This window comes from Nelumbo lutea, chromosome 1, assembly GCF_056320005.1.
Source record: "Nelumbo lutea isolate HS-2025 chromosome 1, American lotus-T2T, whole genome shotgun sequence".
Classification (NCBI taxonomy): Eukaryota; Viridiplantae; Streptophyta; class Magnoliopsida; order Proteales; family Nelumbonaceae; genus Nelumbo; species Nelumbo lutea.
The window spans coordinates 124,851,608-124,861,171 of record NC_142684.1 but is presented as its reverse complement, the minus strand read 5'-3'; the positions used below and the strand labels follow the sequence as shown (position 1 = coordinate 124,861,171).

Below are 9,564 nucleotides of genomic sequence, written 5' to 3'. Positions count from 1 at the left end.
GTGAAATTGTGAATTACCAAGGTTTAACAGCATCAAACATATTTTTGATTCTAACATATTTTTGATTCTGCAACCTTCATGTCTACAATATCAACCCTTGTCATCAGTGTTTATGGTTAGAATTCCATTCATAATTTATTTTATTTTTCTATTCTATTAAATGCTTATCATTACCATCAAGTGTCAATAACAAAAAAAAAAAAAAAAAAAAGAATGAAAAAGGATACAAGTAGCAAATTCTTAGAAGACCAAAAACAGAAATCTAAGTTGGGGAAAACAAGGAGTATGTCACGTTCTTTGAAGTTCTATTGTCAATGCACCGCTTTGCATGAAAAGTTTGAACCTCAAATTGTAGCATATTGTAATACTATGGATGGTTCATGTTCGGTGGATGCCCAAATAACTAGGGCAGTACCTAAGACAACAAATATAGAATAGGCATAGTACAGATTGAGTGGACTCAACAGGCATCTCATATCCATAATCATGTCTTGTGTGAACAATGACCATTTTCATCCCTATTCCCTCGGAAGAAGAAAATAAGGAAAATGGTTAAATGCATCCAACATAATTTCTGCACATCTTAGCAGCATATTCATTTCATGTAAGATTCTAATGAGACAATCTGTAATGTCATCCTGTTACGTAGTATGCACCCTTCGGTTCTTTCGTTGGCTATATTTGACAAGTTTGGCTTCAGTCAGGGCAAAGTCGGTTCGAGCACCCTTTACTGCCTTGCATTGAGAATATTTTCATACTTGTATGTTTTATTTTATGAGAAAATATTCCTAATTCAAGGGTGAAAATGGCTGTTAGAACGATGTGGACACAGTTTTGCCCTGATAGAAGCCGATCTCATATTCGACCAGGTTGAACGCATCAAAGTGGGCCATATTCAACCACTCAGCCAGTCTCCAACAACTTCAGAGATTAGGGATTCCTGCAAGTCATTCAATTGGCAAACCACGACTTTTGCTGTTCTGCTTTACAATCCTTAATTTGTGTTTTTGATTTGGTTGCCATAGTCACCAACAGTAAAAAAATGCCATGAAGGTAAAGGTTTCACCAGGTGTAAGGCAGAAAGCAGAGAAAGGAATAAGGGGAGATAGATTAAAGGCCATCGCACAATGTTGGTCCCAAGCTCCCAGCTATCTGGGATGTTAGGATGGGTAGACTGGAATCACTGAATACAATCCTAACCTTTGACATTTTGTGCAGCTTTCAAACTTGAAAATTGAAATCATGTCTCACTCTTGCAGTCTGAGATTTTACCATTACACTGATGATTCTTCGTTTGATTTTTTTTAAGTGTAAAAATAAAATATAGATGGAGAGATCATGGTTTTTGAACGGCCGTGACCTGGACAGTCAGACCGTTTGGCCTAGGAATCATCTAAGCAGCCGGTTCCATTTTACCCCAAACCCAATCCTTAGCCAAAAACTATGTCCACACTCTTGCAGTCTGAGATTTTACCATTACACATGATTTTTCCTTTGATTTTTTTTTTAAGTGTAAAAATAAAATATAGATGGAGAGATCATGGTTTTTGAATGGCCGTTGACCCGGACGGTCAGACCGTTCGGCCTAGGAACAGTCTAAGCAGCTAGTTCTGTTTTACCCCAAACCCACTGGCAAAAAATTGTTGAATCAGTCAACGACCCGTTGACCCAGGCGGTCAAACCATCAACCCATTCAATGATTTTTGGTCGTTTTTTATATTTGATTAATTTTTTATTGGAATGGTTCATCCGTTCGAACTAGATGATTGAACCATCGACCCAAAAACCAGTGGCCAGAATCATTCTGTTTTCAGGTCATTTTTTAAAACCATGGGAGAGATGGATGTGGTCAATACTGTTACAATCTTCACACGTAGATATAGAGGGATAGAGAGGTTTGTATTTAGAGGCGACTCCCTGAATGAAAGACACCGAAAATGTACCTGAGGGGATAGACGACCCCATTCCTCGATAAAAAGGGAAGGGCAAATTTCTTAAACTATCTTATGGTTTAATTAATTGAGTAATTCTATTCACATAAGTATCTTCCTTTAAAACAATAAAATGTCAAATTTACCCTTTGTTATTTCTCAAATTTTCAAAATACATTTTATGTGATTTCAGTGCAGAAACCCCTGAAACTGCCTCAAATTTGATGATGCCTGCAGATGAGTTATTAAAAAACAAAACCCTACCGAACTCTAGCTCATATTTCAAACTGATATGGCCCGATTTCGTTCATCAGGTTCGGCTTCCATTCTGTCCTCCTCGTCTCTTCCCCTTTCATAGCCGAGGAATGCTTCACCGCCGACAAGAATATGACAAAAAGGTTCGACTAAGAATTCTATTTTATCTGATCTGTATTTCCAGTTTTTATTGCCTTTTCCTCAAAACCTTTCCTGGTTATATTTGTCTGTATCTCCTCTGCATTCCGTGGTTTCTTGATCGTGACTTTTTTCGTTGATAGTTGATACTAAGCTTTTATTATTTTTTATCCAGAAAAAGGAAGAAGAACGGTCAGTCTGGAAGCTCTAGGATAATTCAATATCGTGTTTTTTACTCGAGAGTCAGTCATCAGCTACATTTGATATTTTTTGATCTCCTACTTGTTTTCAAGATATGGTTTGATTATTCAGAGACGACAGTCGACGGATGCATTTTCAATCTGAATGATGATGCTTATGTTAAAGTGAGGTTTTGTTTCTTATACAGTTGTACCTTTTCATTTGTGAAGATATATATAACGTCGAGGCTTATTTAATGTGTGAGGGATTCAAAACACAGTCAAATTTGATGAATACAACAGAAAATTTTCCGGTGTTTGTGCTTGAAATTCATGGCATTATTTGACCGGTGGATCACAATCACAACGGGCCATGTTCTGTTCATGGCCTATAATTGACATCGTCTCTTCTCTTTTTCTCCTAAAATGAAGCCCAACCCTGTGTTGAATCTGAGGTGCCGTACCATGTTTTGTTCATGACCGAAATCATATCTAACTGTGAAGCCCGATGATCTTATTGAGCTCTAAGATGGCTGCTTCAATTCTTCTCTACTGCCATTACAACAGCCCTGTACCTGTACTTGGACGGTCGGCAATGCAATGGCATTGAAGAAACAAAGTCAGAAATGGAGACGGAATTGGAGATGGAGTAAGAGACGGAGAGGGAAATGGAGATGAGTAAGAACGAGACAAAAATGGATACGGAAAGGAAGACTGAGATGGAATGGAACATAAAAGGTATTTTAAAAATTTTAAAAAACTAGTAATTAGTTTTTTTTTTTCATATTAATTACTTGAATTTTAGATATATCATAGTTAACATATAAATTGAAAATTAATAAAAGAAACAGCATGACTAAAAATAAACTTAAATACTTATACTAAATGTGAATGGGCAGAAATTTTAAATTACAATGACAACAACCTCCCCCACTTTCTCTTCTCCTAAACTATCTCTCCCACTTTCTCCAAAATTATCTCTAATTCCTATTTATCTTCTAAATTATCTCTAATTCCTATTTATCTTTGATGTTGCGCGATCTAGCTGCTCCCTGTTGGAGGTGATCTGGCTTCCAAACGGACGACAAACTAAGTTGGTCTGCAAAAGTAGGACCAAAGAACCTAGGGTTGCTAGCCCGACGAGGTCACTCTGATGCTTAAGTTAGTATACTTGTTGCGAGCTAAAATATCTTAAGAATGTAGAGAGCTAGAGTGCATAGAAATCACGCGTACTTTGAACCACCGGGGGTTTTGCAGATCGGTTCCAGGATCATCGTCACAATAGGATCCGTTTTCGCGTAAGTTGGAAGATAATGCTGCCAACCAATAAGGTTCATCAATTCTGCCCTAATCGGGTAGGGAGATAATGCTAGTTGTTACGTGACGTGATCCTGTGAGGCCCGGGATCCGTTGGCGGGGTTTTCGGAATCACCACGTAGTGGCATTTCAGTATCCCCGAGCTGATGCCTTTATGTCCTGAACTGGGTTGAGTGCCAAGGTGCCTTGGCATCGAGGTGTTCTTGTTGCAATCTAGTACCGAGGCGATCTCGTCTCGAGGTGGCCTTGTCCCGAGGTCACTTTAGCCTGGGGTGGTTGGGTACTTGAGCTTGATCTGCTGCGGACTGGTTATGATAAGCTGAGTTGTCATATCTTGGTCAGGTCGTGTCCACGTGTCCCCTCTTTACTAGGTCGGGCCAAATCACCCTTCATCAATTGCCCCTCACTCCCCGGCCAGGGGTCCCAACCCGGTGCGAGGAGTTCATGACGAGACAATTGGATTTGGCCCGAGGTCTGGGCGGCTTGTTGGATGAATCGCTGGTCAGACCTGTTCAGCTATCCGGCTCAACCAGGAATTACCCAGGTCGCATCTGGTTTACGCACGGACGTCATGCGACCTGGGTCGCGCAACCGGTTTTCCTAGGAGCCGTTGGATTGCTTCAATCTTGACCGTTGATTTTTGGACATACTGGCTATAAATAGGGGGCTCGAGACTCATTTGCTTCGCCACAAATTCACACATCTTTGTTCTGAGGTCACGTTCAAGCTTCTTAGCTCGGCTTCTCCAGTCCGGTGTCTTCTTTCAGTTTGGTCTTCTTCTTGGTGAGTCTTCCCTATCTTTCCTTTCTGATTCAGTTCTTTTCCATGTCTAGTTTTAGCTTCGATAGTCTCTTAGATGAGCGCGGTGATTTTGCAGGGGCCGAGGTGGGTACCTTGGCTCAAGTCGTAGATCTCCCCACCGAAGAAGTTACTTTGGGTTAAGGAGCGGTCCGTGGTCCTCTCAAGGTGGAATCACCCCGGGAGGCACGAGAGGCCTCAAGTGGTATGGCGTCCACCTCGCATCGAGGTCGGCAGCCAGACAACTTCGGTCCATCGATGATGACAGCGGACAGGCTCCAGACCTTAGTAGCTCGGTATAGGCTTTCGAGCGACCTTGTATATAATCTTCCCTTAGGTAATTTTCCCTGGGAGCATGGTCACGACGAGATCATGATCTTCGAGGAACAGCTCGCAGCTGGCCTTCGTCTCCCACTTCACCCCCTGATCGTAGAGGTCATAAAACTCTTCAATATCACCATAGATCAGTTACATCCGAACTCCATTAGTAACTTAGTAGGAACCATCTCGCTCTTCCATGACTATAACTTGCCCCTTGACCTCGACATCTTCTCTTCTATCCTTTCAATAAAAAAGAATGCCTCCTGCATCCTACCCGAACATAGGCGGACTTACTACTTGTCCCCTAGTTCGGGCTACAAGCTCTTGTACAAACTCTCGAATAAAGTCCCAACTTGGAAAAGAGGCTATTTTTTGGTCCGTAACACTGAGGGGTGGCCTTTCCCGACCCACTGGAGGGCAGCCATCCAAGATCCCGATGTCAGGTTGGACTTGAAGACAAGGGAAGCGCTCCAGTCTTGGGTTGATCGAGGACAAGCTCGTGCAGGCCGGTCTGAGTCCTGGTAGGTCGTTACTTGTGTTGCCTTTGTTTCATTTTGATACTGTTTTTGACGCTTTTCTCTTGTTACAACAACCATGAAACTTCCTGCGAATGAGCTCCTTGGAAGGATTAAGGAGAAGAAGAAGCGAGCTGTCAAAAGACCTCGCGTTGAGTCTCCACAGGCTGCTGTCCCTGAGCCTGAGCAGCCCTCCACTGCGCAACCTCTAGTGATCGATCTGGTCGAGGAGGAACCAGGAAGGGTCTCCCTGCCCCGCGCACCCGAGGAGGCATCTTCGGAGCCCACCCCTATAGCTGCCACTTCTTTAGGTAGTGAGGAGGCAATTCTGAGCATCCTGACTCCAAAGTACAACCTTCTCAAGAGTAAGAGCACGGTATACGCCGAGGAGGTCGCCAATTGGGCCGAGCTGTCGGTCGCTCAACTCGGAGCTCGAGCGGCTACTCACTGTATGGTGGTAAGTTGTCTTTACTTCTTTAATTCTGTACTTGGAGAGCTTTTCTTGTACTAACTGCTATTCTTCTCTTGGCAGGTGAACTCCGTTGTGCATGCTTTGACATACTAGTCCAAACTGCACCTGAAGCGAGCTATTGCAGCTGAGTCCTCGTCTCGCGAAGCTCACACCGAGCTGAATCTGGCCCGCAATGAAATAAACCAGTTGAAAAACGATGCACGGGCTCAGAAGGAGCTGATATCACTATTGATGTTCGAGAAGTAGGAGCTCGCGAGGGAGAAAGCGGCGTGGAAGCGGGAGCTGGAGAACCTCGAGGCCCATGTCAAGGAGCGAACTAAGATACTCCTCCAAGCAGTAGAGGAGGCCAAGGCCAAGGCTGTCGAGGAATACAAGACCTCGAAGGAGTTCCACGGAGAGCTGATCAAGGCAGGGACGAAAGGCTACTACAAGGGCTTTAAGCTTAGCAGGTGGCTGACCCAATGTGAATTTCTATAGCTCGATCTAAGCGCCATCACCACCTCAAGGGTCACAGATGAGATGGCTGTCGAAGCTGCCAAAGATCTGGATTTCGAGGCGGAAAGTGACAGTGGGATGCTCATTGACATCGAAGATACCAGTGTTAACGAGAGGGTGAACCTTCCTGCCGAAGCCTTGGGCAAGGGTGAAGAGCGCCCAAAAGAATAGACCTCCGTATTGTATACCCTGGGCCTGCGAGCTCAGTCTACAGTAGAAATCTCTTTTTTTTTTTTTTTATTGTAACGAACTCATATTAATGAAATACACTTGTCTTTTTATCAATTGTTCCAAGTGCAAATAACTCCTTAACTGGCGGACTAACCAAATTGGTATAGGTTACCCCGAATCGTCGAGTAACTGAGATGGACTACCAGTATGGGTAACTTTGCATGATGTACGCCGAGGTGCGTGGACATTGTAGGGCATATACCTGACCTGTCTGCGTACGGGCTACTTGGTAATGTTAGTTGTCCCTTTGTTGGGGTTCAACTTTTCATTATATGCCGAAGTGGGCTAGACATCGTAGGCCTTATACCCGAGCTGTCTATACCTCAGGCATGAGGAGATGAGTTGCCTATGTCGAAGAGGCGATTAGGTCTTGTTTGCCCATGCTGAGGAGGCGACTGAGACTTGTATGCCCATGCCGAAGTTGCAACTGGGACTTATGTGGTGCCGAGGTCTTTTGTCAGCTCGGTACCTTAGCCCTTAGGCTTTGGGAGCGACTCGCAATCCACTCTCCTTACCCTTGGTTTGCCCATGCTGAAGAGGCGACTGGGTTTTATGTGCCCATGCCGAGGAGGCGATTGGGACTTATCGTAGTGCCGAGGTCTTTTATCAGTTCGACACTTTAGTCCTTGGACTTCTAGGAGTGACTCACAGTCCTCTCTCTAGTTCGGTGATCACAAGTAGTATCATCTCAGATTGCCGATGTTCCACGCTCGAGGTACTTGTTTTCCTTCCAAGGTATCGAGCTCATACGTACCTTCCCCGAGTACCCGTCTTACTCGGTACGGACCTTCCCAGTTCGGTCTGAACTTACCGACACTGGGCTCAGGTACCATAACTTTCCTAAGAACTAGGTCACCGACACGGAAGTGCCATTTCTTGACCCGGGCATTATAGTACCGAGTCACCCTTTGTTGGTAAGCTACAGCTCGAATGTATGTCAGGTCCCATACTTCTTCCACCAGGTCGAGGTTGGTACGGAGCTCGTTGTTGTTTGTTTCCTTGTTGTAGGCTTCCAAGCGTAGTGTAGGCACCTCGATCTCTGTTGGGATCACCGCTTCCGTGCCGTAGGTGAGGTTGAAGGGGATCTCACCTATGGCGGTCTTAACGGTAGTTCGGTAGGCCCATAACACACTGGGCAGCTCGTCTACTCACAGTCCTTTAGCTCGGGCTAAGCGAGCCTTCAGTCCATGGAGTATGGCCTTGTTCGTGATCTCTGCTTGCTCGTTTGCCTAAGGGTGTGCCACCGAGGTGAAGTTCTGTTGTATCCCCATCTCGGTGCACCAATTCTAGAACTTGATGTCCTTGAACTGCTTTCCATTGTCGGAGATAAGTACCTGAGGTAGCCCGAAGCGACATACTATATTCCTCCAAAAGAAATTTTGTATGTTGCGGATTGTGATCGTTGTTAGGGGTTCTGCCTCCACCCACTTCGTGAAGTAATCCACTGCTACCACCAGGAATCTCGTCTGCCCTGTTGCTGGCAGGAAAGGTCCAAGAATTTCAATTCTCTACTGTTCGAAGGGCCACGGGCTGGTAAGATATTTGAGGTCGGCAGCAGGTCGGTGGTGGATGTTGGCATGCCTTTGACACTTATCGCACTACTTGACGAGCTCGGGTGCGTTTGCATTCATTTTGGGCCAATAGTACCCCTGTCACAGCGCTTTTTGGGCGAGAGCTCTGCCCCCAAGTGTCCGCCACACAAGCCTTCATGAGTGTGCGGAGAACAAGCTCGGTCTCTGAGGGTCGCAAGCAGCGCAAGTAGGGGAGCGAAAGACCTCCAGTACAACTGTCTATCTATAATGATGTACTTCACTGATTGATGCTCTACCCTTTGGGCCGCATTGCGATCTACAGGGAGGGTTCCATGAAGCAGGTAGCTCGCGAGTGGGTCAGTCCAGCTCGGCTCGGTTTGTACTAAAGAAGCAACCTCTCTTGCCCCCCGAGAATTCTAGGCCAAGGCAGGTCCTCTATGTACACGGTCCTCATTGTGTTACTGTTTGTGTTGGCTAATCGAGACAAGGCGTCGGCCTCAGTGTTTTCGGATCTTGAGATCTGCCTGATGAAATAAGATTGGAAGCTGCCTAGGACCTCCCTAACCTTGGCTAAAAAAGTGGCCATGGTGGGGTCATGTGCTTCATACTTGTCACTGACCTGGTTGATCAAGAGTTGGGAGTCACTAGAGATGATGAGATGTTTGGCTTTCACCTCCTTTACTAAGGTGAGCCTAGCTACTAATGCTTCATACTCTACTTCATTGTTAGACACTGCGAACCCGAATCAGAGCGTGTATTCCAGTTTCACCCTGCTTGGTCCGTACAGAATTATGCCAGCTCCGCTTCCTTGCTGGTTGGACGAGCCGTCAACATGGAGGATCCAGGGCTCCTCATCCCAGGTCGGACTTGCTCGGACCAGCCTTAATCCCTATCCAAGGTTCATACCGGATGTCGTACTCGCTGAGTTCAATGGCCCATTTCATCAGTCTGCTAGATACCTCGGGCTTGAGTAGGATTTGCCTTAGAGGTTTGTTGGTGGGGACGACAATGGTGTGGGCTTAGAAGTAAGGACAAAGCTTCTGAGTTGCTATGACCAGTGCGTATGTCAGTATCTCGATCTCCGGGTACCTTGTTTCGGCATCCTGCAAATGTTAGACAGCCTTGTATGCCCTTAGCTTCAATTGGATTTGATGTACTTTTGTTATTTAGTGGAAATAAATTAAAGTGCATGTTTGATTCATGTTGTTTGGTATAATTCTATGTAAGACCCTAAAACTGGACACTTATAGAAACTTGTGTTAGTTTCTAAATGTTCATAGCCATTGGATAAGTCTGGGGAGATTTATCCTACCAAGGCTGATACTGGTGTGCCACCAAGTGTTGGGATGGCTTGTTTCGGCCATCAGGGTAAGACCCAAG

General features: G+C 45.1%; 1 long non-coding RNA gene across 1 annotated transcript; it reads left to right on the top strand.

The window, feature by feature from the left end:
* Positions 1 to 1,933: 1,933 nt before the first annotated feature.
* On the top strand, positions 1,934 to 2,758 carry LOC148877340 (uncharacterized). The gene is made up of 2 exons (XR_016110003.1): positions 1,934 to 2,329; positions 2,500 to 2,758. It is a non-coding gene; the product is annotated as an uncharacterized LOC148877340 (long non-coding RNA).
* The last annotated feature ends 6,806 nt before the right edge of the window (positions 2,759 to 9,564 follow it).